We start from the raw sequence: 8,420 nt of genomic DNA, 5'->3' as shown, positions 1-8,420 counted from the left end.
AAGAGGAAGAGGACATATGCCTGATTCATGTTGTAGAGCAGAAACGAATAAAACACTTTAAAGCAATTATCCTCCAATTGAAAATAAATAAAAATAAATTAAAAGAAAAGAATTACTAGTATTCTTTAGAAGTCCTTCAGAGTTACTGGGACAAAATGTAACTGCTTATTCATGCTCATCCTTGAAAACTTTTTTAGATTTATGAGTTAAATAATAATAATAATACAGAGCAAATACATATAAGGACAGCCACATCAGAGTAATTGGCACTGGGGTTATGTAAAACTCCTCGGAGAAATCTAGGTTTGGCGTTAAAAGGGAAGAAGGAAGCCTCACTTTTTAGAAAGGAGGACAACTAATTCGTGAAGGTGCTCCTCATTCCCCTTTAGCACCTCAGGCCTCATTCTGTGCATGAAATAGCTGAGTAGGTTTCCTGTAGTCTACCAGAGTGCTTTCCACAACATGCAAGAAAAATTAAAGGATATTATTGGATTAAAAACAAGCAAACACTGTGCTCATTCTGTCAAACAGCCATGATGTGCCGTGCTCAGAAAATAGGCTGTGCTCATTTTCATTGATTTATTTCAAAACTTCTCTCAGTCAAAGGGCCCTTGGAGGTTTAATAAATTTATGCTATAGACTGTAGCCGATAAATTAGATGGGATTGGTGAAATACACCCATTAACATATAAATCCAATGCCTTATCAAGAGTACATTTCAAAGTTGGCGACAGGACCTAAAAATCATCACTTAATAGCATTACTTTCAGCAGCTTTTTCATTTGACACGGATGCATTGGTGATTTAGTGCCATGACTGCAAAATGTCAAGAGGATTTATTGACATGAAGCAGATCAATTTATTTTAGGAAATAGGAACAAGACTTAAACATCCCTTTTCTGATCTAAGATTCTTTTGTTCTAAGCAGCAGGGATTGAAGTAATATCTAATTAGAGCCTCATTATTAACATTACAATTATTTTTTCTCAAATTATACTCTAAAGTAAATAGCAGTTGTGTCTAGGAGTCATGGCAGAAAATAAAAGCTATTGTATTCACTGGCAGTAATAGTTTCTAGTTCCATCAACCTCAAGTAATAATTCTATCAATTATCATGTAAGGAGTCAATTGCTAAGTAAATCCTGAATCTTTTTAGAGAAAGAAATGGGAGAGAAATACCAGTTTGCTGAACTATATCAAATACAGTCATAATGAATCCCTCCTGCCATGTTGATGGTTATTTCCATGGAAACAAGGCTTACAAAAATAGCTTATATTCTGTTTTGCTTAGGAAATCAAGTTTACATGTTTCCTTCAGCACAATTACTAAAATTGGCTCTGAGAGTTATCATTGGGTTTAATATTGCTCCTAAGCAAGTATGCTAAGGCAGCAGTCCCCAACCTTTTTGGCACAAGGAACAAGTTTCATGGAAGACAATTTTTCCATGGACCAGGGTAGAGTGGATGGCTTTGGGATGATTCAAGTGCATAACATTTATTGTGCACATTATTTCTAATCTAATGCCACCTCGAGGTACTGGTCCACAGCCCAGGAGTTGGGGGCCCCTGTGATAAGGGTTATGGTAGAGGTATGAGCATAGCTCACAAACAGCACAGAGAGGGGTCACAAAGTTTAGGCTGCCCAGGGAGATTTATGGGGAGGGTTGATGCCTACACTGACTTGAAGAATAAACAGGTGTTAGTTGAACGAAGGAAGAGCTGTGCAGGCAGAAGAAATGAAAGAGTAACAAGAAAGATAGTAGAGAAACAGGTTCGGTTCAGTTCAGTTGCTCAGTTGTTTCTGACTTTTCGCAACCCTACAGACCGCAGCACGTCAGGCCACCCCGTCCATCACCAACTCCTGGAGTTTACTCAAACTCATGTCCATAGAGTTGGTGCCATTCAACCAACTGTCGTTCCTTCTCCTCCCACTTGCAATCTTTCCCAGCATCAGGGTCTTTTCCAACGAGTCAGTTCTTCACATTAGGTAGCCAAAGTATTGGACTTTCAGATTCAGCATCAGTCCTTGCAATGACTATTCAGGACTGATTTCCTTTAGGATGGACTGGTTAGATCTCCTTGCAGTCCAAGGGACTCTCAAGAGTCTTCTTCAACACCACAGTTCAAAAGCATCAATTCTTCAGCGCTCAGCTTTCTTATAGTCCAACTCTCACATTAATACATGACTACTGGAAAAACCATAGCTTCGACTAGATGGACCTTTGCTGGCAAAGTAAAGTCTTTGCTTTTTAATATGCTGTTAAGGTTAGTCATAAGTTTCCTTCCAAGGAGAAAGCGTCATTTAATTGCATGGCTGCAATCACCATCTGCACTGATTTTGGAGCCCCCCAAAATAAAGTCTATCACTGTTTCCATTGTTTCCCCATCTATTTACCATGAAGTGATGGGACCAGATGCCATGATCTTAGTTTTCTGAATATTGAGCTTTAAGCCAACTTTTTCACTCTCCTCTTTCATTTTCATCAAGAGGCTCTTTAATTCCTCTTCACTTTGTGCCATAAGGGTGGTGTCATCTGCATATCTGAGGTTATTGGCATTTCTCCCCACAATCTTGATTCCAGCTTGTGGTTCATCCAACCCAGCATTTCTCATGATGTACTCTGCATATAAGTTAAAAAAGCAGTATGACAATATACAGCCTTGACGTACTCCTTTCCCTATTTGGAACCAGTCTGTTTTTCCATGTCCAGTCCAGGAGCTGACTGTGGCTCAGATCATGAACTCCTTAATGCCAAGTTCAGAATTAAATTGAAGAAAGTAAGGAAAACCACTAGGCCACTATATCAAATCCTTTATGATTATACAGTGGAAGTGACAAATAGATTCAAGGGATCAGATCTAATAGAGTGCCTGAAGAACTATGGATGGAGGTTCATGACATTGTACAGGAGACAGGGATCAAGACCATCCCCAAGAAAAAGAAATGCAAAAAAAGCAAAATGGCTGTCTGAGGAGGCCTTACAAATAGCTGTGAATAGAAGAGAAGGGAAAAGCAAAGGAGAAAAGGAAAGATATACCCATTTGAATGCAGAGTTCCAAAGAATAGCAAGGCGAGATAAGAAAACCTTCCTCGGTGATCAGTGCAAAGAAATAGAGGAAAAAAACAGAATGAGAAAGACTAAAGATCTCTTCAAGAAAATTAGAGATACCAAGGGAACATTTCATACAAAGATGGGCACAATAAAGGACCAAAATGCTATGGACCTAACAGAAGCAGAAGATATTAAGAAGAGATGGCAAGAATACACAGAAGAACTATACAAAAAAGATCTTCACCCAGATAATCATGATGGTATGATCACTCACTTAGAGCCAGACATCCTGGAATGCAAAGGCAAGTGGGCCTTAGAAAACATCACTACGAACAAAGCTAGTGGAGGTGATGGAATTCCAGTTGAACTATTTCAAATCCTGAAAGATGATGCTGTGGAAGTGCTACAGTCAATATGCCAGCGAATTTGGAAAACTCAGCAGTGGCCACAGGACTGGAAAAGGTCAGTTTTCATTCCTATCCCAAAGAAAGGCAATGCCAATGATTGCTCAAACTATTGCACAATTGCACTCATCTCGCATAATAGCAAAGTAATGCTCAAAATTCTCCAAGCCAGGCTTCAACAGTATGGGAACCATGAACTTCCAGATATTCAAGCTGGATTTAGAAAAGTCAGAGGAACCAGAGATCAAACTGCCAAGATCCGTTGGATCATCAAAAAAGCAAGAGAGTTCCAGAAAATGTCTATTTCTGATTTGTTGACTATGCCAAAGACTTTGACTGTGTGGATCACAACAGACTGTGGAAAATTATTTAAGAGATGGGAATACCAGACCACCTGACCTGCCTCTTGACAGAAACAGGTAAGAAACAGATTTTAAGTATCATTGACTGTCTCACTGAGATCTTTACCTAGAAGACAAGCAGGGTCTGCTGAAGACATTTGTTACCTGTACATGCTAGGCATCTGTTTTCCATGAAACTATATCCATTCTTTTCTTGGAGAACAATACTAATTACTTATAGTATCTGACACTTAATTCTAGGCTAAGAACATACTGAAAAGTTTTCTTTCAATGATAAACCTATTATAAAATTATATGTAGCTTGGTCTAATAACATCCACATTAATTTTCATTATTGACTATTTAATTCATGGTTCTTAGTTTAATATTTGCATACAGATTATTTATCAGGAAGTGCATAAGTAAAAGCATGGACAATCCGTAGTACATCCTTTCACAGAGTACACAGTCTAATAGAAGACATGGGAAGTAATAGCGTAAGAGTGGAAGAAACGCTGTCATAGACATTCTAAGATATTAGAGAATTACAAAGGAGAATCTGTACTTGAAAGGAGTATAAGAGGACAAGGGAAGGCTACCAAGAGAATTTGTCTCAAGGACAAATAAGAGTGATCTTAGGAGGTAGCAGGGAGCAGGATGGGGAGGTGGGGAGGAATCCCTTTCATGTCCATCTCCGTTTATGTTTAGAAAACAGCAAGTGTTTCACTATAGCAGGGATATGGGATTTGGGTGAAGATGTGATAAAGCTCTGTGAGTAATGGTGCCATCTATGGAGTTTTATTCCTTAAAGGTCAAGCAACTGAATACAACTGGGATCAAACTTAGGTCTTGACTGCAAATCTGAAAGGAGCATTTATCATGCCAGTAGAGTGGAGTAGTACAAAGCACAGATGGGAAAAATAAATGGGAGAGTTCACAGAGGTAGAAAGTTCTCAGTTCATTCACTCAGTTGTGTCTGACTCTTTGCGGCCCTGTGGACTACAGCACACCAGGCTTACCTGTCCATCACCAACTCCTGGAACTTGCTTAAACTCATGTCTGTCGAGTCAGTGAAGCCATCCAACCATCTCATCCTCTGTTGTCTCTTTCTCCTCCTGGCTTCAATCTTTCCCAGCATCAGGGTCTTTTCCAAAGAGTCAGTTCTTCACATTAGGTGGCCAAAGTATTGGACTTTCAGCTTCAGCATCAGTCCTTCCAATGAATATTCAGGACTGATTTCCTTTAGGATGGACTGGTTGGATCTCCTTGTAGTCCAAGGGACTCTCAAGAGTCTTCTTCAACACCACAGTTCAAAAGCATCAATTCTTCCGTGCTCTGCTTTCTTTAAGTCCAACTCTTCCATCCATACATGACTACTGGAAAAACGATAGCTTTGACTAGACGGAAGTTTGTTGGCAAATAATGTCTCTGCTTTTTAATACGCTGCCTAGGTTGGTCATAACTTTTCTTCCAAGGAGTAAGAGTCTTAATTTCATGGTTGCAGTAACCATATGCCCTACCTTTGGAACCCGAGAAAATAAAGTCTGTCACTGTTTCCATTGTTTTCCCATCTATTTACCATGAAGTGATGGGACCAGAGCCATGATCTTAGTTTTCTGAACACTGAGCTTTAAGCCAAATTTTTCACTCTCCTCTTTCACTTTCATCAGGAGGTTCTTTAGTTCTTCAACTTTCTGCCATAAGGGTGGTGTCATCTGCATATCTGGCTTATTGATATTTTTCCCCAGTCTTGATTCCAGCTTGTGTTTCATCCAGCCCAGCATTTCTCATGATGTACTCTGCATATAAGTTAAATAAGCAGGGTGACAATATACATCCTTGATGTACTATTTTTCCGATTCAGAACCAGTCTGTTGTTCCATGTCCAGTTCTAACTGTTGCATCATGACCTGCATAGAGATTTCTCGGGAGGCAGGTCAGGTGGTCTGGTATTCCCATCTCTTAAATAATTTTCCACAGTCTGTTGTGATCCACACAGTCAAAGTCTTTGGCATAGTCAACAAAGCAGAAGTAGATGTTTTTCTGGAATTCTCTTATTTTTTTAATGGTTGAACAGATCTTAGCAGTTTGATTTCTGGTTCCTCTGTCTTTTCTAAATCCAGCTTGAATATCTGGAAGTTCATGGTTCCCATACTGTTGAAGCCTGGCTTGGAGAATTTTGAGCATTACTTTGCTATTATGCGAGATGAGTGCAATTGTGCAGTAGTTTGAGCAATCATTGGCATTGCCTTTCTTTGGGATAGGAGTGAAAACTGACCTTTTCCAGTCCTGTGGCCACTGCTGAGTTTTCCAAATTCGCTGGCATATTGACTGTAGCACTTCCACAGCATCATCTTTCAGGATTTGAAATAGTTCAACTGGAATTCCATCACCTCCACTAGCTTTGTTCGTAGTGATGTTTCCTAAGGCCCACTTGCCTTTGCATTCCAGGATGTCTGGCTCTAAGTGAGTGATCATACCATCATGATTATCTGGGTGAAGATCTTTTTTGTATAGTTCTTCTGTGTATTCTTGCCATCTCTTCTTAATATCTTCTGCTTCTGTTAGGTCCATAGCATTTTGGTCCTTTATTGTGCCCATCTTTGTATGAAATGTTCCCTTGGTATCTCTAATTTTCTTGAAGAGATCTCTAGTCTTTCCCATTCTGTTTTTTTGCTCTATTTCTTTGCACTGTTCACTGAGGAAGGCTTTCTTATTTCAGTTCAGTTCAGTCCCTCAGTCGCGTCTGACTCTTTGCGACCCCATGAATCACAGCACGCCAGGCCTCCCTGTCTATCACCAACTCCCGGAGTTCACTCAGACTCACATCCATCGAGTCAGTGATGCCATCCAGCCATCTCATCCTCTGTCGTCCACTTCTCCACCTGCTCCCAACCCCCCCAACATCAGAGTCTTTTCCAATGAGTCTACTCTTCGCATGAGGTGGTCAAAGTAATGGAGTTTCAGCTTTTGCATCATTCCTTCCAAAGAAATCCCAGGGCTGATCTCCTTCAGAATGGACTGATCGGATTTCCTTGCAGTCCAAGGGAATCTTAAGAGTCTTCTCTGACACCACAGTTCAAAAGCATCAATTCTTTGGCAGTCAGCTCTTCGCAGTCTAAATCTCATATCCATACGTGACCACAGGAAAAACCATAGTCTTGACTAGACGGACCTTTGTTGGCAAAGTAATGTCTCTGCTTTTCAATATGCTATCTATGTTGGTCATAACTTTTCTTCCAAGAAGTCAGTGTGTTTTAATTTCATGGCTGCAGTCACCATCTGCAGTGATTTTGGAGCCCCCCCAAATAAAGACTGACACTATTTCTACTGTTTCCCTATTTTCCATGAAGTGATGGGACTGGATGCCATGATCTTCGTTTTCTGAATGTTAAGCTTTAAGCCAAATTTTTCACTCTCAACCTTCACTTTCACTTTCATCAAGAGGCTTTTTAGTTCCTCTTCACTTTCTGCCATAAGAGTGCTGTCATCTGCATATCTGAGGTTATTGCAGTTTCTCCCAGGAATCTTGATTCCGGCTGTATGTCTTCCAGCCCAATGTTTCTCATGATGTACTCTGCATATAAGTTAAATAAGCAGGGTGACAATATACAGCCTTGACGTACTCTTGTTCCTATTTGGAAAGAGTCTGTTGTTCCATGTCCAGCTCTAACTGTTGCTTCCTGACCTGCATACAGGTTTCTCAAAAGGTAGGTCAGGTGGTCTGGTATTCCCATCTCTTAAATAATTTTCTACAATTTATTGTGGTCCACACAGTCAAAGGCTTTGGCATAGTCGATAAAGCAGAAATAGATGTTTTTCTGGAACTCTCTTCCTTTTTCCATGATCCAGCAGATGTTGGCAATTTGATCTCTGGTTCCTTTGCCTTTTCTAAAACCAGCTTGAACATCTGGAAGTTCATGGTTGACATATTGCTGAAGCCTGGCTAGGAGAATTTTGAGCATTACTTTACTAGCATGTGAGATGAGTGCAATTGTGCAGTAGTTTGAGCATTCTTTGACATTGCCTTTCTTTGGGATTGGAATGAAAACTGACCTTTTCCAGTCCTATGGCCACTGTTCAGTTTTCCAAATTTGCTGGCATGTTGAGTGTAGCACTTTCACAGCATCACCTTTCAGGATTTGAAATAGCTCAACTGGAATTCCATCACCTCCACTAGCTTTGTTCACAGTGATGCTTCCTAAGGCCCACTTGACTTCACATTCCAGGATGTCTGGCTCTAGGTGAGTGATCACACCATCGTGATTATCCAGGTCATGAAGATCTTTTTTGTACAGTTCTTCTGTGTATTCTTGCCACCTCTTCTTAATATCTTCTGCTTCTGTTAGGTCCATACAATTTCTGTCCTTTATCTAACCCATCTTTGCATGAAATATTCCCTTGGTATCTCTAATTTTCTTGAAGAGATCTCTAGTCTTTCCCATTCTGTTCTTTTTCTCTATTTCTTTGCATTGATCACTGAGGAAGTCTTTCTTATCTCTTCTTGCTATTCTCTGGAACTCTGCATTCAGATGCTTATATCTTTCCTTTTCTCCTTTGCTTTTTTCTTCTTGTTTTCACAGCTATTTGTAAGGACTCCTCAGACAGCCATTTTGCTTTTT

The sequence above is a fragment of the Capricornis sumatraensis genome, chromosome 5, assembly GCF_032405125.1.
Source record: "Capricornis sumatraensis isolate serow.1 chromosome 5, serow.2, whole genome shotgun sequence".
Lineage (NCBI taxonomy): Eukaryota > Metazoa > Chordata > Mammalia > Artiodactyla > Bovidae > Capricornis > Capricornis sumatraensis.
The sequence above is the reverse complement of the archived record's forward strand: the minus strand, read 5'-3'. Positions refer to the sequence as shown.